Source organism: Silurus meridionalis, chromosome 8, assembly GCF_014805685.1.
Source record: "Silurus meridionalis isolate SWU-2019-XX chromosome 8, ASM1480568v1, whole genome shotgun sequence".
NCBI lineage: Eukaryota > Metazoa > Chordata > Actinopteri > Siluriformes > Siluridae > Silurus > Silurus meridionalis.
Genome location: NC_060891.1, coordinates 898,498 through 923,202, shown reverse-complemented (window position 1 = coordinate 923,202; position 24,705 = coordinate 898,498). Strand labels below are relative to the sequence as shown.

Here is a 24,705-nt window from a genome sequence, read left to right as displayed (position 1 = left end):
GTGAAACTCACACGGTACAGCACTGGAGTATAAACCGCACATCAATTAGCTTGGTTACCTTAGCATATTACTCACATATTACACAATTTTATTTACAACATGATCATTCAGGCTAATAATAATAATACGAAACAGTTTTTCTGGAGGACAAGAACCCAGTAATCCACACAAACACAGATGCATTACAACTCTTGTGTAATCGATCAGAGCCGAGCTGTAACATTAAACAGGAGTGATTTTGTTGACTCGTCACATATGCTCTGATCACAGGCGGTGGTGAAGTTCTCTGGCTGTACTGTCGATGGAAAGGTCTGGAGGAACAAATGGGCAGCAGGGTGCTACTGCTGCTGCAGCTGTTGTTCCTGCTAAAACCTGCGGTGTTGTGTGTTGTTACTTTGACCTGCGGTCCTGATTGCTACTGCTCATGCACAGCCTCAGGTCAGGGTTCAGGAGATGTCTACCTAATTGTTGCTGAGATACAGCCTCGTTTCTTGCTTGGTGGCTTCACTGTCAGGTTTGTTGGTGGTGTAGCTGTTTATGTCATGGTCTTTGATGCTTCACATCCCTGATTCGAGTCCTGGCTTCTGCTTTTGTTTGTAATAGAAGAGAACTATTAGGAACTGAAATAAAACAATACACAGATCACTTTTCAGTCCTCTGATAGTGGCAAAAAGAATTTTGTCAGAACCTGTGGCTCAGAATGATGGGATTTTCCGTCCCTTTTTTCCACACCCAATGCTGGAATTTACAATCCCACCCAAGTCTGATACCTGAGGAAGACTAACTGAGGTTCAGATACACATCTAACCCTCTGAGCCATTAGAGCTAACAAACTGAAATGGTTTTTTATGGAACTCCATCTCTCATTTAATATCTCTATATACTGTATAGCCAGAAATTACAGATAAAGTAAGACACTTACATTACATGAACCAGGATTGAACCTTACAGCTGAAGGTTGAGCAGTTTGGCTCTGTCACTGCTCATGATACACTGCTTAAAAAGAAATATGGGCCTGTGTGGCTCAGTGGTCCAAAGTGGGACAGAAAAGACTTTCTCACTCTGTACCAGAAGCTACATTTCCACCAAAATCCAGCACCTACAGCAACCTGAAACATGTAGGATCTGAGGTTTTCAGGGTGTTTATGTTTAGTCATACACTTCTACCTGCTGTTGGATTTAACATAAAGCATGGACATGAGAACACACTTTAGACAGAAGCCTGTGGATGAGAAGGGGTGAAGCTCTTTGGTTCAAATGTCATCTGCTCCTTTTAGCATCTGAGAGAAGGGTTAAAACTGAGGTTCATGCTTGCAACTTTTACCCCAGTGAGATGCAGCTCTTTTTTCAGTAGGTTTATCGTTTTTTTAATTCCAGCTAAGGGAACTATCACTAATGATGAAACACACGTAATAGAAGCACTTATTAAGCACTTATCAATCCTGGATTTGATCTTCAGAAAGACACTAGCTCCAACCACCAATACACCAATACTGAGCAACCAGAGCAGAAGGATTTATTTACTTTTCATTTCACACCTCTATTAACTGCAGACTAACATCACATGTGCCAGGACATAAACTTTAATTAGAATTCTCAGAGGAGAACTGTGAAGCACTGAAACTTTTGTTGATTCTTTATTATTTTTTGTTGAGCACTTCTATCTGTAAACCCACCTTTTCTTTGGAGCTCACAGCTGAGGGGCTCCATCACTATTTATGATAAACTGTTTTCATGGAAGATGCCTCGAACTGTGAAGAACTGTGGCTCAGTTCTCACCGCTCAGAGCTCAGGCAGGACTGACCAGACTTTCTCATTGTTTCAGAGCCTCTAGCCACCGAACTCCAGCACCTACTGCACACCTGTGCACTGAAACATCAGAGCTGGCACATTGCCCTCCTCTTTACAGGGGGGTTATATTTAGCTGTACACCTGATTGGAGTTAACACAGAACATGGACAGAATGGAATAAACAAAACCTGCAGTTGTAGTGTTGAAGCTCGCACCTCTGACAATATCAATAATACAGATGAAAAGGGGAACAATATATATTTTTAAAACCTTAAGTAAAGAAAAATACCAAGCATCGTCTCTACTAATGGTTTATTTTTTCTCTAATTGAATGTTTAAGCACAAACTAGACGTAACCCAGGTATATACCTGAGACACGTACAAATTCAACATCATACCCAAGTCAGGTATAGAAGTTTAATCCAAATAAACGATCTGAGCTGCCAGAGCCAGGACTCAAACCCAGAAGAAATGTCGTATCAAAAGGTTTTGAGACTAATGGAAATAACTGGTGTGCATTCTGACCCTGTGCATTACCATGTCTGCAAAATCTTCATGGACAGCAATCTATTTAATCTGTTTGGTGAAATGTCAATATTTTTTCTTCTCATTGTGCCGTATTCAGTCCATCAACCTGTTTCCTGTCTTTGTGCTGCTTTTTCAATCCACTGGTGGATCATTTCCTGTCTCTTTCACACACCACAGACGTAGACTAGTTTATAAAGATAATGAGGGCAGCAGAAGGCAGTAAGAAGTCTGTGGTTAACGTGGATGAGACAGAGGGAGTCAGTGACGTGAACATGACTGAGAACAGAGACATTCCTGATCATCGTCATCATCATCTTTTCTCTGCTTGTGTTCTATATAGTGGACGTTTCAGCCTGGATATGTTCGTGAAAGAAAAACATTTTAAATTAGTTTTGTATTAATATATTAATTAGGGCTGTCAAAATGCACGTAAATTTGAACCGCACTGGTTTTATTAACGCGTGATGAATGCAGTGTGCATTTCTGTTTGACCATTTTTATAAAAAATATAAATATATAAATATAAAACAGAGAAAATTTAAACCTTCAGCACAACCCAGGTTTATTGACAATGCCCTTTTTTTACTCAAATATAAAAATAAATAAATAAACAAATAAAAAATCTTTTTTAATCAGTAAACATTTGTTCTACTGATGCACCAAGTCTCAAATCAGCACAAAAATCCGCCATGATGCGCACAGCCGGCAAAATAACCCTCTGGAGTCGACAAACGCGGCTGCGCGTTTTGTGGCATTTTTTCCTTATAATACCGAAACGAACTTAAATTACCCGTCTTTTTTGATCGTACAGATAAGACAATACATCATTCGAATCTGTAAAGGGTTTACTTTTATTTGTATGCACTCATAATAAGAACAAAACGCTGTGCTTTTGTAAAATGAAGCAAACGAGGGCGCTCTCTGCCGTCTCTGTCATCTCTCTTCACAGACACATAAATAACACAACCTAAATCTCAGTGAATATTCGCCTCACAGACAATAAATATAAGTAAAGAAAGCTCGAAAAGTTATATAAACCAATTCACATCATATACAAATATTCTCTGGTTCTGTAATCCGTATTAAAGTTAAAAGAGGTACAGTTTCTCTGGTGTCACCTCATTAACCGTCTGCGTGGAAACATAGCAAAGGTTCTGTTTGGTGTCCTGATAATTTACGTCATAAAACACTATAATTACTTTAAAACATTTACAATTTGTCTTTTTGCGCTATGTTGAGTTTGGTTTCACTAATAATAAACATACATTCGCTTAAAGCATCAATATTTGTCCATGTTCATGTTGATTAGAGTATTAAAAAATTATTAATTTATGGTACATTATAGCAGTTAAAAATTAAGTTGCGATTCATTACAATCATGCGATTAATCACAATTTATTATTTAAATCAATTGACAGCCCTATTATTATTATGATATGAGGTCCAGTTACCAGCGTGATGCTAAAACAGGTAGTAATAAAGGCGTATTTTTAATGACGTACATGTCAGAGCCCAAACATCTTCACTTGAATTTGAGTGAAAAAGTATAGTCAGTACTTCAACTTCTACCAGAGTCTTTTAAACCATGGGGATCTGTACTTCTACTTAAGTGAAGGATGTGTTTACGTTTGCCACCTCTGACAGTTAGAACAAAGAGCAAACGTGAAAATCAGCGTGAAACTGTGCAAATCTGCCACAGAGACGTTTGGCATCTGCAGTGCTTTTAAAGTCAATGGAACTAATCCTTATAAATGAGCAGTTACAATAAAAACAATAAGAATTTAAAGACAATGAGTTTCAGGTAAAACAGCACTTTTTGTTGTCTGAAACTTGGAATAGTCTGAAGTTCGGTGCTCTGTTTAACAGACTGGCACTCGAGCAGTGTTGTTTGTTTACTGCTCTAAATTGCAGATATGAGACAGCACCAGACGCTCTGCATCTTTTATTAATAGCTGCAGGTGTTTCAGGCATCATGGCTAATACGATCTTGAGCTAGTTCAGGCTTTTTCAGGAGTGTGTACAGGAGCGTTTGACACCTCTAGGCACCAGAGACTCTTTATCATGCTGAAGCCGTGACCTGCTGAGCGCAGAACGCTTCTGGAATTCATTTACAAGCTAAAATTTTCATAAAGCCGCTGCTTAGTGAGGTTAACTTGTTCCACACGCGGCTTAACGCGCTGCAGGCTGCCAAGGGACAGGAACACTGACAGACTCACTTATTTGCAGTGCTGGATAATTAGCGTCTGGTTTATTGTGCTGATGTTATCATCAAGCTCTCAAAGACACCATGGCCTGGTGATCCCGCTAACAGACAAAACAAAGACGATCCCATGCGAGATGGATTACTAACATAAACATACATGAAAATATTGAGCAATGAGTTTTCACACAGCACTTTTCACAAGGTTCTATGTAGACATGCATCTCTTAGACATGTTTCTTTCCCAAAGTAAAAAATAAAGCTATTCATCATCCAGAAAACAATAAAGAACAATTTGAGGAACTCTCAACTAGATTCTCTTATGTCACGAATAGGAAAATATGTGAATGTTGGTTCTTTGGTGATCATCTCAAGAATTATAAAGAAACCTTAAGAGCAACATTCTTGTCTTTTTTGTCTGAAAAACCCCTTCTTTCTAGATTCTCTAGAATAAAGTAATTTATGATTCGAAAATTTCAGCATCACAGCGCTCAGGAAACGCAGCAAATCCAGGACACGCAGGAGCTTTAATCTCAACAGCAATTTCAAGAATATTGTTGAAAATAACGAATGATTAATAATTAATATCTGTAATAAATTAAATCAATCCATTAAAGTCCTTAAAAAACAGCTCTTACATATTTAGCAGGAACTCGGGGAGACACAGAGGCTAATGAGAGGTAACGAGCAACAGGTGAGACTCGTTAACTGCCATGGCAACAGGAGAACAAAAACATGGAGCACTGCCCATATAAGGACAGAGACAGAAACGTGTGTGTGTGTGTGTGTGTGTGTGTGTGTGTGTGTGTGTGTGTGTGTGTGTATACACACACAGTGTATACACATGTGCAGAATTAATTACTGTTCCAACAACGAGACGTCTGAGGTCTCAGGAGAGTTCAAAAACAAAAATACAGAGATTGTTTCTGTTCTTCTTTTAAGTTTGCTTTCGGCCATATTTTGTATTTGGGAGAAGTCGTGGTGTGTTCTTCACCTCGTTGAAACAAAACCCTCGTTCAGAAGTATGTGACTTCGGTGTTGCCTCGAATCAACTCTAGTGAGAAACCAATTTGAATCATTCAACTCCACTGCTAAAAATGAATCAAATTTGAACTTTTTGTTGTGAAAACAACAAAGCTAAAGGACTGCAATAAAATCCATGTGGAAGCTCTGAACTAATAAAAAAAAACAGGTTTTCTCATTAGAATATTAGGCCACGCCCACTCCATTGCAAAAAAAAACCAACAACATCTGCTGACGTTTGAGAAGTTTTTTAAATTAATTATGCTAGTTAATTTTTTTGTTTCAATCTCTTTTTTTAAACAGCGCACACACACACACACACACACACACACACACACACACACATACATTTATTATTTTCTGTGTTTTAATAATAAATTACTGAACAATAAATATTAACTGACTAATATGAAACACTGAGTATATATAAAAGATTAATCATCACGTTGTTAGTAGTTTACTCACACACACACACACACACACACACACACACACACACTATCTGTATGCATTCCGGCTCTCTACTGGGACACTGAGAGGTGACGGAGGGTCAAAGTTTGTGCCTTCTCTCAGTGATGTGTCCTATTTAGCCCTGTGCTAACAAGCCTCTCTGACTCCTAATGAAGACTTCAGGTGTTTATCTTGGTCTGTTTCTCTCGGTCTTACTTTCTGTCTCTCTGTCTCACTTCACTCATCTATGCAGTATGTTTTTTCTTCTGTTTCTGTCTATGTATAATTTTCTCTCTCAGTATCTCACTGTATGTCTCTGTGTTTTTCTCTTTCTCCATATCTGTCTCTGTCCATCTCTATGGCTCTTCATTTAGCCCAGTTTTGTCTCTCTGTGTCTCTCTTTGGCTCTTTTTTCTCTCTTTCTTGCTGTATGTTCCTCTGTCTTACTTTCCATGTGTCCATCTCTTGCTCAGTTTGTTACTCTTAGCATCCATTATATCTCTCTCTTGTTCTCCCTATGCCTTGTTGTCTGTCTTTCTATTTCTGTATCTCTTTTTAATCGATTTTTCATATTTCCACAATTTGCTGGCTAATTTGTTCCTACAGAATAAAAAAAAACAAGTCACATCACGGTCGCTCGTAATCCTGACCCCTGGTAGATACATGAATCAGTAAATACCAGCATTTTCTGGATATAATGAAGAGACGCCGTGAGCCATGAGTTTCATACTGGAGGAGAATTTTGACCTTGGGAGGAGAAGCGCATCATTTCATAAGAAGATTAGGGAGATAATCTTGTGAATCCGCAGCAGATCGAGGGGTTCATTGTAAGAAAGTGCTCATTAACCATCCGTATAGGTACAGTTTTTTCCACGGTGGCGGCGGCGGCCATCTTGGTGCTGGCTTTCCTGTTGTTGTTTATTTTCTATCAAGATATATAGTTCATCATCTGTGCTGCTGCAGTGTTTTTATCCTAGTCTTTTTTTCACCTGTATAATAAAGAGCGGAATTTGATAATTAAGCTAAGAGGGATTTCAAATGCAGGTTGCTTGCTAACACGATATGCTAATGCAAGTTGGAAAATCATATGTGAGTAGTTTTTAAATTATCCACAAAATTGTCTGATTGGAGGAATTTAATGAGCGAGGCTGAGGCACCGAGGCATTGGGGCATATAGGGGTCCAACATGATAAGGTTTCACAGAAAGTAAAAAGAGTCAGGAATATAGTGCATATAAAATGTCTAAACAGTCCTTGTTTTTTTTGTAAAATAAAAATAATTAAACCAAATGAAATCATGTGAAATACTGGTATTATCTAATCATGTTACTCTGGATTTAAAAGCCCCAGTCCCAGCTGAACAGAAGCTGCGCATTAACATGATTCAGACCTTGGACAGCTCCGTTTCTGTTGCAGTAGATCTCTTGGGAACTTTGTGATCTAAACAGAGACCCACTTTAGTAACTCCACAGCCAAAGCAAGGGTCTTCTAGGACCTGCTGTGGAGGCGTGTTATGGTTCCTGGAAATTAAAAACGGGTAAATGATGGCTCAAGCCACAAAAGCACATAGGTGCAAGGCGCAATTTTTTTTCCGAGCACCAGAAAAGTAGGAAAAAGCCAGTGGTGATGTATTATTTACAAGTGCACAGTCCAGAAACACACAGTAACCAAACAAATGGAAAAAACTAAGGAACAGAAGAAAAAAATATAACACATATCTGTACAAATATATTTTGTATACACACAATATAGACAAAAGTATTGGGACACCCGACTTTTTAGCCATAAGTGGTTTTTCCCCAAACCTGTTTTCCTATATCACAACCAGCTACTTTAACAAAGATATGTAAACTTTTTATATCCACTGAATGTACTGAATAGTGAAATATTCACTGGAGAGTAGAGAGAGAGAGAGAGAGAGAGAGAGATAGAGAGAGAGAGAAAGAGAAAAAGAGAGAGAGAGAAGTGCTATGCCATAAGCCGAGAGCTGAAATGTGAACCTTTTGAAGCTTTTTCCATAAAGAAAGAGAAATGCTACTGAAAGAACTAAGCAGAATTTCACAGAGGGACGTGCGCCCTGGAATGAAAAGCCCTACGATGGAAATACTACAGATTTACTTTTGTTTTTTTTATCCTCGAGGAAATGGATGCACTCCATCAGAGGGAAACGAGTCACACGTATGGACGAGATGCTTAAAGATGAAAAAGATGAGCTGCATTTCCACATAAGCGAAAGATAAAATGCTCGGCTGCACATAACGTCGCTCTGAGGAGACGTTTCTGTGCGTGTGTGTGTGTGTGTGTGTGTGTGTGTGTGTGTGTGCGTGTGTGTGTGCGTGTGTTAGATGAGCCCTGAGCTGAAGCACAGATCTCAAACATCATGTTTTATTTTTAATGAGAATGAAGGCTTGTGAGAGTCAGCTCTTTTATTCTTGCTCAGCTCTGGGGAGAAAAGCTGAAGTAAACCCCAATAAAAACACGTTACACCACCTGAACACTCCCCGCACCGACACACCCACTCTCTTCAGATCATTAACACATGCGTCGTAATTATTGTGTGTGTATGTGTGAGTGTGTGTGTGTGTGTGTGTGTGTGTGTGTGTGTGTGTGTGTGTGTGTGGTGCTTTCGAGTTCCAATGCAGATCATTAACACAATGCACATAAAAATCCCAGACGTGTGCTTATGTGCGTAATTTGCCAACAATTGCATTACATTCATGACAGAACAACAAGTGACACTTTCATTTCATTTACAGCTTTTTACATGTGCCTCAAACCACACCCACTTCTTTTCTGCAGGGAGATTTCCTGTTCATCAACTAAAGTTGTAAACCTGTAAATAAGTTGCTCTTATAGAATTGGGTAGGTTGGTCGGTCAGCTGGTAGTTCGGTCAGTAGGTCGATAGATGGGTCGGTCGTTCGGTAGGTAGGTATGTAGGTCTGAAGGTAGGTCAGTCGGTAAGTAGGTAGGTATGTATGTAGGTCTGTAAGCAGGTCAGTCGGTAGGTAGGTATGTATGTAGGTGGGTTGGTAAAAAGGTCGGTTGATAGGTAGGTCGGTCGGTAGGTATGTATGTATGTAGGTCTGTAGGTAGGTCGGTCAGTAAGTAGGTATGTATGTATGTAGGTAGGTAGGTTATTCGGTAAATAGGTAGGTTGGTAGGTAGGTAGGTATGTATGTAGGTCTGTGGGTAGGTATTTATGTAGGTAGTTTGGTAGGTCTGTAGGTAGGTCGGTCGGTATGTAGGTAGGTATGTTGGTCTGTAGGTAGGTCGGTAGGTAGTTATGTATGTAGGTAGGTCGGTCGGTATGTAGGTAGGTATGTAGGTCTGTAGGTCTGTAGGTAGGTCAGTAGGTAGGTATTTATGTAGGTAGGTATGTAGGTCTGTAGGTAGGTATGTAGGTCTGTGGGTAGGTAGGTCGGTCGGTAGGTAGGTAGGTATGTATGTAGGCAGGTATGTAGGTCTGTAGGTAGGTATGTAGGTCTGTAGGTAGGTATGTAGGTCTGTGGGTAGGTAGGTCGGTAGGTATGTATGTAGGTAGGTCGGTAGGTATGTATGTAGGTATGTAGGTCTGTAGGTAGGTCGGTCGGTAAATAGGTAGGTCGGTAGGTAGGTATGTATGTAGGTCTTTAGGTATGTAGGTCTGTAGGTAGGTCGGTCGGTAGGTAGGTATTTATGTAGGTAGGTATGTAGGTCTGTAGGTAGGTAGGTCGGTAGGTATTTATGTAGGTAGGTATGTAGGTCTGTAGGTCTGTAGGTAGGTAGGTCGGTAGGTAGGTATTTATGTAGGTAGGTATGTAGGTCTGTAGGTAGGTCGGTCGGTTGGTTGTAAACTTTATAATTTTCCATGATGTGGCATTAAGTTAAGGTTTAACCTGAATTTAATGATGCAGTAACTAAAGTGTGTGTATATATATACGTGTATATATGTACATATATGTATATGTTTATAAGGGAACTAAAGTTGAAAGTAAAGTGGGGTAAAGATGGAGAGATGCTCCTGAAGGAGAAGTTTTCAGGGTTATTTCAGGTGTGTTTGTCCTGTGAGGCAGAAACAGAAGGACAGAGGGCTTTGTGTGCTGAACATTGGGGCAGCAGACAGCGTAATGAGCCCCTGATGAGGATAACGAGGATTAATTGTTTTTCTTTAAGTCCAGTTTTGTGTGTGTGTGTGTGTGTGTGTGTGTTTGTGTGTGCCAAAGTGAGAGCTTAACCTTGACTCGAGACGTGGCGTTCTGTCCGCTTTACCCAGACTCGCTGTGTACAAAATCGACTAGCTGTTAAACGCCGTCTGTAGTCAAGCGACTCCGTTTCTGTCTGGTGGATTTATTGAATGGAAGAGTGTGAAAAAACATGCAGATATTTAGTACTAAATTCTGGATTCTGATTCTTCAGGAGGTTTTGTGTCAGTTTTCTGAAACAGCAGCTTTGACCGTAATGCAGGTTTATATTAATATAGTCATTTGAATATGTCTTCATTTATATAGCAACTATTCATTCATAGGGACAGTGTACAACATACAATCCATATAAACTCCAAAACATTGAAGCAGTACTTATGGACGACTTCTCCATACAAGATGTAGCAGCACTTTAAAACAGCCAAAGGTAAAACTCTACAAATATGAAGTAATAAACTGGTTCCTTAAATGTTAAATGTAACTATAAAGGGATAAGAATAATGATACTATATGGCAAAAATGTGTAGACACCTGACTATGAAGTATGTGTTTTTTGAACATACCAGTCCACATTTAGTTCTGTTTGCTGTTATAATGAGCTCCACACTTCTGGGAAGATGCTCCACTGGATTTTGTGGAGATTTGTGCAGTCAATAGTGAAGTCAGGTGTAGATGTAGGTGATGTGAGGAGGTCCACGTTCACATTCATCCCAAAGGTGTTCAATAGAGTTTATAGCTCTATAGCAGAAGATCTTCCATTCTAACACTTCATTAAGCTGGCTTTGTGCACATGTTAGAACAGGCTTGGGAAAATAAGATTCTGTTTAAGACGTCTTATACAATTGTCCACATTGTCTTCATCATTGTGAGAACAGTTTGAGGAAGAAGCACATATGGCTGGAAAGGTTGGGTGTCCCAATATTTTTGGCCATATCGTGTATGTTGCTTTCTTAAATAATTAATATATAATTATTTGGAGTTTCTGGTGGATTGCTGTAGTATCAGAAGAATAAAAAGCTTCTAGGATCACAGCTGGTCAGCTCTGAGGTAATGGGATTGGAATGGCTTTTGACCTCCTCAGTTTTCCACACATGGACTGATTTCGACTGTATTGAGTGTTTTTTTGGTGTCAGAACACGAGATATTGCATTCCTTACAGGGAAAAGAAAGCTCACAAGATCAGGCAGGAAACAAAACACATCACAGTGACGTTCTCATGGTGGATCAAAGGCTCGTCTCTTTCCCTCCTTTCGCTTTTGTGTCTTATTTCTAAATCATTTCTTCTCTCCTCATTTAGTGCACTTCTCCTCGTCTCTGGTATTTGAAGGTCAGTCCCATTTAAAAAAGGTTTAAGTATAGACCGACACTCGTGTCTTGGTATTGTGTATGAAGGGCTCGGGAAATCTTGAAGGATTTAAAAGCTGAAAGACTGGAGGCTGGTTCTTGTTTGAATCAATGGTCGAGTGGTCTGATGAGGGAAAAAAGAGGAGCTTTCCAAGGTGCTGAAGAGGACATTATTAAACATTTTGTGGAGAAAATTCCTATTTATGAACTCAAACTATTGTCAAGTGGCAAAATTGACTCAGGACAAGAAAACTTTTCTGTAAGATGAAGAGGAAGGGGGTGGGGTCTCAAAATTATCAAAATGATAAATGTACAAAAAGGCTTTTGACTGATAATTGGAATAATATACTATGATGAAAAAAGTGTTGAGGTCTAAATGTCAAGATGACGCTCATAATTAAATTGTTTCCCCAGTTCCCCTGGCAACAAGAAGAAGATTATCCACATCAAAATGTCAAAAGCATAAACCACACCACTGCAGGAGCTGATGGAGGTATTTATGGAACATTTGCTCACTGTCAATCACAGTACCTTTAGCCAATCAGGTGTTTCTGTAAGAGAGTTTATGTGCAGAACTGTTATACATTTCTGTGTAAGTAAATATAAGGGGCAGAGTCAAGCCTACAAAAAGAGAGATCAGACTCAAACTGGTTGTTTGCCAACCAATATTTATATATTATGACATTATAACCTTATAAATGGTGAAGTGAATAACAGTGATTTTCTCTTGCACCTGTTAGTGGGTGGATATATTTATTAGGCAGCAAGTAAACATTTTTTCCTCAAAGTCAAAGTGTTAGAAGCAGGAAAAATGTGCAAGCGTAAGGATTTGAGCGAGTTGGGAAGGTCCAAATTGTGATGACTAAACAACCTGGTCAGAGCATCTCCAAAACTGCAGATCTTGTCGGGTGTTGTGGGGTGGGTGTGTGGTCAGTATCTATCAAAAGTGCTTCACGTAAGGAACAGTGAACCGGCGACAGGGTGTGTGTACCTTTTTCAGTTAAATTTTCTTTTTTTAGTTGCAAAATGATTCAGAAACAGAAGAGGAAATGGAGGAAGATCTTATTTTCTATGAGAATGAGAACAGGAGACCAGTAAGTAAACTGGTGTAAATGTGTCAGAAGAATTCAGGACACTACAGTGAGATCTTGCATCACAGGAACCCTGATTTCTAAGCCTCAGAGCAGAACTATTTGAACTGAAAGTCAAAAATAAAGACAGTAAAGCAAAAAATTTGCTCGAGAAGACAGAGATCTAATCGAATGCTCTGGAGATGATCACATGATCATATTCTGTTTGTTCTTACAGGTATAAAGTGCGACGTAACTTTCGTCTCCTTTCTCTGCTTGGCTCTTGGATCTTTACCTGACACGCTTTGCTGTATCTCACCCTCGATTTTTCTCTCGATGCTGTCAGAGTCGTTAGACGGTTCTCGTTAGTTAAATGTATTGCTGTGCTTCTGGAAAGTGTCCGCCTCTGTTTCCTGTTAGATTGCTTCTCTTGCTCGCAAAAGGCAGATCTATCTTCAATTATTCATCCATAACTACATTCATTTATTCTCTTTTTCTGCTCTTGGTTAGAGCTGAAAGGCCGAGAATTGACGAGCAGCTATTTTTAACATTCTTTCTTTCTTGTTTCTTTCCCTCGTCGCAGCTGAAAAGAAAATCGCTATTGAAGTATTTTTCGGTTCATGAAGGGATTCAGGGGTGATGTGTTACATCAAACACTTTATCTGCAGGTTCTAATGCAGCCACAGACTGTTTTGTATCTTAATAGTAGATGTTTTTTCTGTCTTAAATACATGAAGAACCAGTCAATATAACCACGTAGACGACATTAGAAAACCTTCAGAGACTATTACAAACATTTACATAGTGGTGTCCAGTTACAGATTTATTAAATAGGTTAATTAGGTAGTTGGCACATGGCCAGATGTTAACGACCCAATGATGATTGTGGAGATGAAGGGCAGGAGGTCTTTTGAGATGGTCTAAAGTGTAGTTGAAGGGATTGGATTCAGAGGGTGGGCGGTGGCATTGCAAGATTGGATGACTTGCAGTATCTCATCCTCTGCTTCCTTAATTTCTTTTTTAAACTCCTGTCTTCTATTCTTCCTTCATATTTTCATTTCCCTTCTTTATTCCTTCCTTAATTTGTTCCTTAATTCTTTTCTTTCTCATGTTCTTCCTTAATTACTTCCTCCTTCTTTAATTCCTTCCTTTCCTTCTTTTTTCCATCCTTCCTTCATTTCTTTTTTGCACCTCCCTTACTTAATTCCCCCCTGCTTTTCTTTCTTACTTGCTTCCCTCCATTCCTCCTTCCTGCCCTCTTTTTTCTATCCTTCTTTAATTCCTTCCTTCCTTCCTTCCTTCCTTCCTTCCTTCTTTCCTTCCTTCCTTCCTTCCTTCCTTCCTTCTTGCCCTTTTCGCAGCAGGACACCTATCAGAGATGCTGTTACAGATAATTAATCAACAATTTACACTAAGCAACAGTAAAAACACATTTTTAATGATCAGGTTCACGAGCACACAAAGATAAACTCTTTCTCTCCGCCATCTCTTCCTCTCAGAGTTTTAGGTGATGTTTTGGGTGAAAGCTTCACCTCGGTCTGATGACAGCAGCCAGCTGTGTACACCACATTGTTGGCGTATAAAAAGAAGCAGCGTCTCGCACCATCTCATGAAAGCAACGGTGGAAAGTTGTTACCTGGCGTTTGCGAGTTCGTCGAGAAAGCCGAGACGCATGATGCAAATTAATGAATTTTCAGGGAATGGTGCAATCGCGTGCACGGCGCTGTCGCAAACTACGACGTGTCAAAGGCAAAACAGTGCGGGAATTTTAATTAACAGAAAGAAAAAGTGTTCCCTTTTCCAAACTTTTTGATCTCGCACTTCAAATTTCAGTCTGATCTGAAAGTCATTATTGTAGGAAACGACGAGGCTTTTCATGTAATGACGTTATGCTCATGCTGAGATCATCACGGGGAGTCGAGAAAAACACTGCACGCTCGCTGCTCGAACGGTTCAGCTCGATAGATCACTGTTGCTAAGCAACTGCATGCTGTTATTTTTTTTTTACTCGAATTGACATATGCTAGCTTGCACAAGGTTGTGGCATTTTTAATAAGTACAAATTAAAGCCATAGAAACAGCGTTATGATCATCAGTTCTCAGATAATTCAGTGATTCCGATTTTTGCAGACTGACAGGTGCACTGCACTCTGTCAGCAAATTATTGACCAATCACAGACATTGTACAACAATTTATTTAAATTCTCAAGTTACAGCTAAGTTACAGCTGACACTGGAGACTCCTTACATACATATAGAAAAGTTCACCATGTCACCATCTATATACAGTCTGAACACACTGTTTATAGGGGTGTGTGTGCACATGTGTGTGTGTGTGTGTGTGTGTGTGTGTGTGTGTGCACAGAGCAGCAGGGGTTAATGTGAAGACAAAGCCGCGTGTCAGATCCGAGTCGAAAGAGATGAGCGTTTCTCCAAACACAGTGACGAGGACACATCAGTCCCTCAGGAACAAGTGAGAGAGAGAGAGACAGAGAGAAGGAGATAAAGAGAGAGACGGAGAGAATGTGGACTCTGGGGACACGAGGCAGCGCAGATAAGGACAGAGCAGCTAAGTATGATGGAGCAGAGCACTTTGCCAGTCTCATTGCAGTGTGTGTAATTTATAGAGCTGATAATGCTCGAGCAAATGCACACACACCCTAAAGCACACGGCTCATAAATCGCTCCCATTACACACACACACACACACACACACACACACACTCCTATCTTTACACTCAGATATAAACTCACACTCGGCCTTCAAAAGGCTGCCGCACTGAGATGTGTGTGTAATGGCAAACTCTCTGAAAACTCCTGAGTGATTTCGGTTAGAAGTAAAGTCCGAACGAAAATACAGATTTCCAAATTTCTCCTTCCTCCAGAATGTAAATGCTGCATCAGTGTGTAAAGTCTTTCACTTCTACACTGTATGAGGTGGAATCAAAACTTTTTAAGACAAATTTTTCACGCGGCCAATAGATGGCAGCGCAAGACTGCACGCACAATCACAGGGAGCACCGGCCTTCATAAGTCAGTGTGTCAAAAGACAATGTCCCATGTACATCGGGAACTGGTGCTGTTCTGACAAAATGCGTTCCCACATCTGCGATTTCAGCATGGACGGCAAGTCCATGTCACCAAGATCTTCTTACACGTGAGTTTCTTAACGCTTAAAGGTCACAGTTTTGACACCGTTGCGGAGATCCAGTGCCAATCGCAGAACGTGCTTAACACGCTTTGAAAAGAAGACTTAAGGGACACGTTCTGGAAGTGTCAGGAAAGCTGGGAGACGCTGTATCACTGTGCAAGGGGACTATTTTGAAGGTAATGGTGTGTAAACGTAGATAAATGAAGTACTTTCTTGTAAACAGAGGGAGTCTCGTAGCTTTTTGATAGCACCTCGTATATCCTGTGACGTGTAAAAAAATAACATTTATAAGCTCATTTTCAGCTCTAGAATCATTTCATACACATTCATAAAATCCTTCTTGTGGACAGACTCACCAGCTTCTTCATTAAGAACCTGTTTAAGAACCACTAAATTGTTTACACTCAGAAGTCTGTAGAACGAATAAACCTGTTGTGAACCTGCTGAAATGCCTTATAGGTCAGAGGTTTAGACTACAGTTACTTGAAAACTTGATTTTCCTTCTTATCAGATTGTTTAGTCTTCTGGCACGTCCTGCTCTGAATCTAATATTCTGGTTACTGTTGTGTGAAAGATGGCGTCTCACCACAACCATCCACAGCGTGCAGCGTCAGTGCCTGAGCTTTCTCAAGAAACTCTGTTCCTTCTTGTATACTGTGTCCAATCGAGACTCCTGCAGGATTCTACGACATTCGCGTCCCCAAGGAGACAGCCACATTGAGTTGTAGGTTGTTCCGTCCACATCGCTCAGCAAAACTGTCAATCATAAGCCCTATAGTCCAACTTCTGTCCTTCATATACTGTACAAACAATCCACTACAGCAGAGTCATCAGAAAGTTTCTGTAGGGGACACAGATGTGAGGCAGAACTAGAAAATTACAGTGTGAGCAATAAAGGAAATGTTCCTCAACACTACTGAAATGAATGTGAACACTGACTGCACCCTCAGGCCTCCTCACCTCACCTGCATCACTACCTGACTTTACTAACATCCATGTAGCTGAATACATTTCCACAAATCTCCACAAATCATCTAGTGAAACATCTTCCCAGAAAAGTGGAGCTCATTATAACAGCAAATCAGGACTAAATGTGGAGTCTTATAGACAGTTTTATACTCCACAAACACCTGAGTATTAAAAAGACTTGTCACCGCATTTAAAACGTCACGTCACATGTCACGTCAAACGTCTTCGTGGCACATTTGCCAGTTTCACGCCAAATTTCACGTTTGCTCTTTGTTCTAACTCGCTGTCTACCTCGTACTACATGCGACGACAAAAAGTAGTGCATTCTACTGAATATAATGACATCAGGAGGAGTAAGAAGACACTTTAGCGTAATGTTTAGTGAGAGTCGTCAGTGCTATGAAGCCAGTGTTGCTAATATAAGGACCCGTGCAGTGGTGAGCAGGTGTCAGACGCGTGGGCAGCCTCTTTGGCTCATTTAAACAGTGAGAGAGCATTTTGTCTGATTAGGAGTTTGAAACAGAGCCAGACAGAAACGGAGGGTCGAGCTCAAGAGGGTCGATGCGTCGTGGTGAGAAATTCAGAAATTGGATTTTTCTCTCTCTCTGTGCACGGAATCAAACCCGAGTGTTAGAGAGCAAAGAAATCATAAACACTCCTGTTTTTTTGCCTCTGACTGATTTCACCTCGAATTCATTCCCGCAGTTTGTAAGCCACAACACAATTGCAATGAACGGCAAATAAAACGTTTTTAATTATGCAGATTTTTTTTTTTTGTGCTCGCAAATGAATTCGATGCGTGAAACGTCTCTGCTGAAGGTAAAAATGAGGAGAAGAAGAGGACGTGCAGAACGTCACCCCGAACAAGGCGTAGATTTATGCGAATATACAGCGTATTGATTTGACTCACACCGGGAAGGATTTTGTGTAGGAAGACACGGATAATGATTCGGATAATCCTCTATTCCTGCTTGTGAATAAAAATCCTTCAGCATTGACTTCTGTATCCTATAACGTCTAACCCTTGACCCCTAAACTGACCTGTAAACTCATTCCTAACCTTTACCCAGAACCTTTCAGCTCACTGGATTCTTCAGCAAAGAAATGTGGTATATTTAGCATTTTTGTTTTTGCTATTTATTTAAAATATCAGCATCGCTCTACCACAAATCCTCTTTACTGTAACTGATTATTAAAGCAGAGGCATGTGGGCGGAGCTACAAATCATGCAGATCACTCATTGGACCTTACAGGTGATGATGATGATGATGATGATGATGTCATCTCCTTCACACTCCATCACACCTCTGGACAACAACAACAAACAGAATGATAGAATGCTGTTCATAGACTTCAGCTTTTAACACCATCATTCCTCAGCACCTGATCTGGAAGCCTGTTGGGCCTGAACATCTCCCTCTACAACCGGATCCTGGACTTCTTAAAACAGTCTGGACCAGGAACAGCATTTCCAATGTGGGAGGGGCTACAAATCATGCAGAACACTGATTGGATAAACAGTTAAACCCCAAAGCAGGCGTTCACTTTTTCAAGTCATGACTTTTTGTCAACTTTACTCTTCTTCTTTCTACATCCTTGTTAAACATTTTTATATATTTGGGAGACCAAATTTCTCCATTTCTGATGTTGAATTCTGTGTGAACTTTTGAGAAGCTCATGGCCGGTATGGCTTCATGTCAGGATTATGTACAAGAACTGGGTAACTGTTAACTCACATTTCACCTTATACACAATTTTACACAAATATAAATGTAAATCTTCCTACATGATTCTTTATAAATAACTAACTATAGTGAGAGTAATATAACTTATCAAGTATTTAGACTTATGTACCCCTGTATTTGCGATGAAGATAAAAAACTCTGTGTGTGTGTGTGTGTGTGTGTGTGTGTGTGTCTGAATTGGAGTTGAACCATATGATTTCCCACTTCAACACTTTCGCTCTAAAAGCCCCATTAAAGTGCACTTTGTGGTGTTTTTTTTAATTTCCGATGTTTTCTGCCGCGTCTGTTCTTTCCATTTCAGGCTTATCATATAGATTGTTGTGTGTGTGTGTGTGTGTGTGTGTGTGTGTGTGTGTGTATGTGTGTGTGTGTGTGTGTGAGGCCACATGCGAGTTTCAGCCGAGCAGAACATGGCCATCGTGAAGCTGAAAAGATTTAATGGCAGACTGTAAAATGTGGAAACAGCAGCGTTGAGGATTATATGAGCGTTCCAGCCTCGTCAGCTGTTCTGACATCTGTGTGTGGTAGAAACACTCACATTATTCTCATCAGCACACACTTCTGGGGCATTAGAAGCAGTTTCAGAGTCGATAGTGTTGCTTTTATTCTGAGTAATAGTGTTTACTGTCTAAAAAAAGGAAGAAAGATGATAGACAAGTAGTGCAGAAAGAAACAATGACTAAGAAAAGTGTAAATGAAGAAAGAATGATAGATAGATAGATAGATAGATAGATAGATAGATAGATAGATAGATAGATAGATAGATAGATAGATAGATAGATAGATAGATAGATAGGTGTGTGTGTGTGTGTGTGTGTGTGTGTGTGATTAACATGCAAAGCTTGGCAGATGAATAATTCAGTGAGAATTTCCATATTGCTTTGTATGTGCCTGGCAGGGGCTCTCATTTTTTTCTACCACAATAAACACACACACACACACACACACACACACACACACACACACACACACACACTGCATGCTTTCTCATCCTCTCTCTCACTACTTTAAATGATAACCTTCAACTGCGTAAAATTTAGTTTTACTTTTCATCTTCATGGACGATGTTCCATATGTGTGTGTGTGTGTGTGTGTGTGTGTGTGTGTGTGTGTGTGTGTGTGTGTGTGTGTGGAAAGCTGAGAATACAGCAGACTGTTTCCTCTGGAGATACGGTTAAGTCTAAGTTACCACTCCTGTCTCTCAGGTGTGTAAATTCATACAGAACAGGAAGCCGAGGTTCTGAGAGCCACTGCATTCTGAATGCAGAAGCCCAGAGTCACTACACACACACACACACACACACACACACACACACATTACCTGCAGTTAAAAATAAACTCAGCTGTAACCTGTGTGTACTTGAACGCTATGTCATATACTGTATCGTGATATAACTCTCGCTGTAGGTAGTCAGGACATGGACTGGTCTACACAGGAGTCTTAAAGAATGGTGATCAGTATGGAAAATAAACTGTAACGTGTTAATAATTTAACAAATTACTGTCAGGGGCGGAGCCAGAAAAGTATTTATAGGCTGACAAAGGGGTGGTATGAAGAAAACATCCTTGAATGGTTCTTGTGAATTCACATATTCTGTGTGTACACTGGTGAAATCGTTTCGAGTTAAGCTGTTAGTCATTAATACACATGAAGATCTCATTAAAATCAACAATTTTTATTTCATGACATTAAAGTGCCGCTGCTGTCGAGGAAACGGATTTAATTCTACTGATTTATATATTTTATACATTGGGCTTTTTCTTAGGTTGGCAGTTGCCACCCCGTGCCACCCCGTTAGATCCACCCCTGATACATAACACCAACACAACTCGACCGCTGGTGAGAGTAAGGCATCTCACACGGCGGAGATGTTTCCATCCTGGCAGCGTCCCAACAAATAGTACAACATACACAATGCCTTTTTTTTTTTTTTACACAATTTTGTCGTATCGCTATCGTCATCACAAGATCGAACATCGTAACTCTGGGACTCTGTATATGTGTTGGTGAGACTTCAGGTTCTAACATTGACGGAAGAGTTGGATTTAAAGTTTCACAACTGATTTTACACTTTAGACTCAACACCATTTTTTTGTTCCTCCTTCAGAAAAAGAGATTCTGGACGGGAAACTCAGACTGTTTATCGCTACAATAATGAGTAAGAATCAGAACTGTGTGCAATGATGTGTTTGTTTTTGACCTGGTAAGAATCTTCTGTAGTATAAGAGGAATAAAACACTTATGGAAGTGATGTTACAGGAAAAATGATCCACTTCAGTGTGATAACATTAATTCATCTTCACCCAAAAGTTCAGCTCAAGTTCCTTCTAATAGTAAAACTTTCTCAGAAAGTTCCTCAAGAAGTTCCTCCATTTTGAAATAAAGTAAATGAGGTAGAAAATGAGTTCTTCAGTTAGTGTGACACACACTCACACACACTCACACACACACACACACACACACACACACACACACACACACACACACACACACACACTTTGATTCCAACAAGCTGTAGTTAAAATAAAGACTAAACCTTTGACATGTAATAACCCAAAGCATCTGTCACCTAACATCAGAGTGAGAAGAGCTTCAGTTGTTGGAACAATTGTAGTTGCATTTATTAGAATATAAATGAGTTTTCAATATTTTCTTTTTATTTAGTTTGTGTAGAGGGTCGTTGGTGTGTGTTTTCATTCAGTAAAGTTCTCACTATATTCAGTTCAAGTTTTAAACTATAAAGAACATTGTGCTGAACTTTCATCTCTATCTGATCATCACTCAATCATTTCTAATGCTTTGAAATAAAAAATCAACAATAAAATTGGGTTTTAAATGTGTACTTCCTGTCAGTCTGTCAGTATTTTCCCCTGTCGCATTACAGTTCCAATGCTGATGGACAGTATGTACTTGTGTTTGCTTGTGTTTTCTCCTGTTATCAAATTGCTATATGACTGTGTTCACCTGTACTGTGTTTATTTAAAATTTGCTTTACTATTTTGTCTTTTTTTTTTATTATTATCTTTGTTTAGTTCTGGTATATTTAAGAGGCTGTTGTGTTGTTGGTTAATGCAGATTTGAGGTGTTCAATCTGATTTGTATTTTAGGAAATAATAGAAATTTTGGCTTTTCACTACATGTGTCTTGGACTTGAGGACTGTTGCATCTTTGAGCCTACGTTCAGTATAAATACTCAAGTACTGTTTAAATCAGATAGTCCATGGATGTTTCTCAACTCAGATTGGAATGGGTGACTTTTAACGTGTAATGGAGTACGTTTTTTACTTTTGACTTTTTCTTAAGTATGATTTTCAGGTACTCGTTACACCTCTGGCTTTTGGCAATTTTAAGTCATGATTGTTCAGAATCCATTAGAAACCATTAGCTCAGTTATGACCAAATCCACATTTATTTAGGGTTTTTCCACACATATTCTGAAAAAGCATGGTTTACTTGAAACATTGGAAATGTGAAAACTGTGATGTGGACTGTCAAGTGTTTTGAAAACCTGAGTTGACCTGTGGGAGGCGCTCTGAATTTGGTTGCACTGCCACAATTCCTGTTAAGTAAGTAACCTGTGTGTGTTGTAGCCGAATGAAGACATCATTAGTTTTCACAACACTGCATTGAGCATCAGAAAACTGCTGATGAAATACTTCATGTAACTCACTTTAGCAAACCAAAATACACTGTATGGTCTGATGGTCAGGTGTCCACAAAATGTATCTGTTTGTCTGTTTGTTGTGTTATATATTTTAAGTAGAGTAGAACCAGAAAAGGGTTCTTCAATTTCTGTCAAGTCTGTCAGGGTTTTCACGTTTTGGCAAAAAATTGTAATAAACAAAAAAAAACTGTAAGAAACTACTAATAATCATCGAGGCAGGAAGGTTGTGTGTGTGTGTGTGTGTGTGTGTGTGTGTGTGTGTGTGTGTGTGTGTGTGTGTTAATCACAGAAAGGTCAGCATGCCCAATATTTTTCCCATCAGAGGGAGACAGCGGTGTTGGAGCAGGATCAGGTCTGAGGTTGAATCTATGTGACGTGAGGCTTTGAGTGACGTGAACTCTAATCGTAGTTGAAAAGCCGTCAGCAAACACACAATAAAAACATCAATGTTCAAAAACGGTGATTAAAGACCACTCTCTAGTAAAGCATAGTGACACAAAACACCCAACACACCAAACCAAGTGTGAAACCACAGAAACCAATACTGGAAATATTGAGGGTGTACACAAGATAACCGCAATATCAAAATTTACCTCAGAAATCTTGTTTATATATTAACATTTATATATTAACAACAATAAATCCACTGCTGGAGCTTCCGAAATGGTACATACAAAAAAAAAGGTATTTGTATATATATATATATATATATATATATACTATTTGAAGTGAGGATTTTTGGAAAAACGTTGTGTAGACTGCATATCTGCATATGTAGCGTCATATCAATGCTCTCGATCCAATACGTTGTCAACTCATTCATAAGGATGTGGACGGTGCATTCTCCATGAGATGGTATCAAAATGTTTTGAGACTTATGGTATAACTAGTGCTATTCTGACTGCATGCTTTCCACGTCTTATTTCCAAATCTGCCACAGAGACGTTTGACATGACACACGTTTGACATACGGCGACGCTGCAACGAGTCGTTTGAGGTGTTTTGAGCGACGCGTGTGATTCAAGAGCGCAGGAACATCGCTGGAAGACGACGAGCTCCACCACAGAAAACGGCGAAAGCATTAAGCAACTTGTGTATGATGATCTTCGGAGAACAATCCACATGATCTCACTTCCGCCCCATATTCAGGACAAGTGAGTAAAACATTGCAATTGTCTTATTAACTTTATAAAAGGGAATAGGGCCTGGTAAATGAAATGAATGTTGATGGCTGCTATAATGTGCCACAGTTCCAGAGTGAACTTCGGTCCATTATGACCTGCAATGTACAGTAGTCTATGATCAAAGGAATGGTGCAGGCTATTTGTTGGTACCTTGAATAGTGAAGACTACAGCAGGGGGCAGACGTTCTCTTACAGAGGTATAGAACAACCTTCCATTTTTCTAAGAGTTTAGGTCTTGGTTGAAAACATATCATGTTGTTTGTGAGTCTGTGTTTGTTAGGTAAAGGAGCAGATCTGGAGGGTGCATGCTTCTAAATGTTTGGTTATGAGTGTTTTGGTGATCTGGGAAATTTGGTTGCTCTATTCATCTGTCAGTCTGTTTGTCTGCTCACTGGTCGTAAATAAGTCGACGCATCTCCTGACTGCTCCTCTTTCTCCTGACACAGAAAGATTCAAGTGTTTTGTCAGCATGTTCCCTTCAGGCCTCCAGCTGAATGTTGTGCGTGTTAAACTTGTTCAGCAATAATTGTGTTTGTGCATGAAAAATTCCAGATAATCATCGAATTATGCACCACTTCTCCAATCTGCCTTGCTTTTGTTCCCCTTGTTCTAAAGTGCACGCAGATTTCACAGTAACGTGGATGAACTCACAGAAAGCACTTTTATTTCTTGACATTTCTAATGAGTCTGTGTTTAAAAAGCGCAGAAAATAAATACAGATAATAAGACGTTCGCAGCATTTCGAGGAGATAATGGTGTTGCTGAAGGCCTCAGCTGAAAATTACTTCATGAACGGATTAAGAAATGAGATTTTGTATGACGAAGGACAAGACAGTGTTTCTATTTTATAAAATCTTTGTTTCTCGTTATCTTATTGTTAATGATTCTAGAAATAAAACTTTCTGTTCAGTATCTCTAATGACTTATTTGTTAAAATAATCCAATGTATCCTGTGTATCTTTAATTACTGAATGAAATAAAAACCTGTAGTTGATTTTCCCTTTAACTGCATCTTAACTGTCACAAGTGACGAGGGGAAGCGGATGCCAGCGAAGCTAAAAAAGTGTTCAAACAGAAATAGTTCAGCTGATGGGTAAATAAAAACTGAAACGGGATAAACAAACAGAAACAGTCCGCTTGGTGGATTGGTACTGTCACAAAACTCAGCAAATACTTCGCAGTTTTCTACTGTACCCAGAGTCAATTCATGTGTGTGTGTGTGTGTGTGTGTGTGTGTGTGTGTGTGTGTGTGTGTGTGATAGAGAACATTTAATCCTAATTAGAAGCTGGGCGACTGTAGGCTGTGGAAGCTGTAGGCTGTGGAAGCTGCAGGATTTGGAAGCTGTAGGCTGTAGAGGCTGTAGGCTGTGGGAGCTGTAGTCTGTGGAAGCTGTAGGCTGTGGG

At 39.7% G+C, this 24,705-nt stretch overlaps 1 long non-coding RNA gene across 1 annotated transcript; it reads left to right on the top strand.

Annotated features, from left to right (window-relative positions):
• The first annotated feature begins 11,936 nt into the window (after nt 1-11,936).
• On the top strand, nt 11,937-24,110 carry LOC124390425. The gene is made up of 3 exons (XR_006926740.1): nt 11,937-12,010; nt 23,058-23,271; nt 23,917-24,110. It is a non-coding gene; the product is annotated as an uncharacterized LOC124390425 (long non-coding RNA).
• Nucleotides 24,111-24,705: the final 595 nt, after the last annotated feature.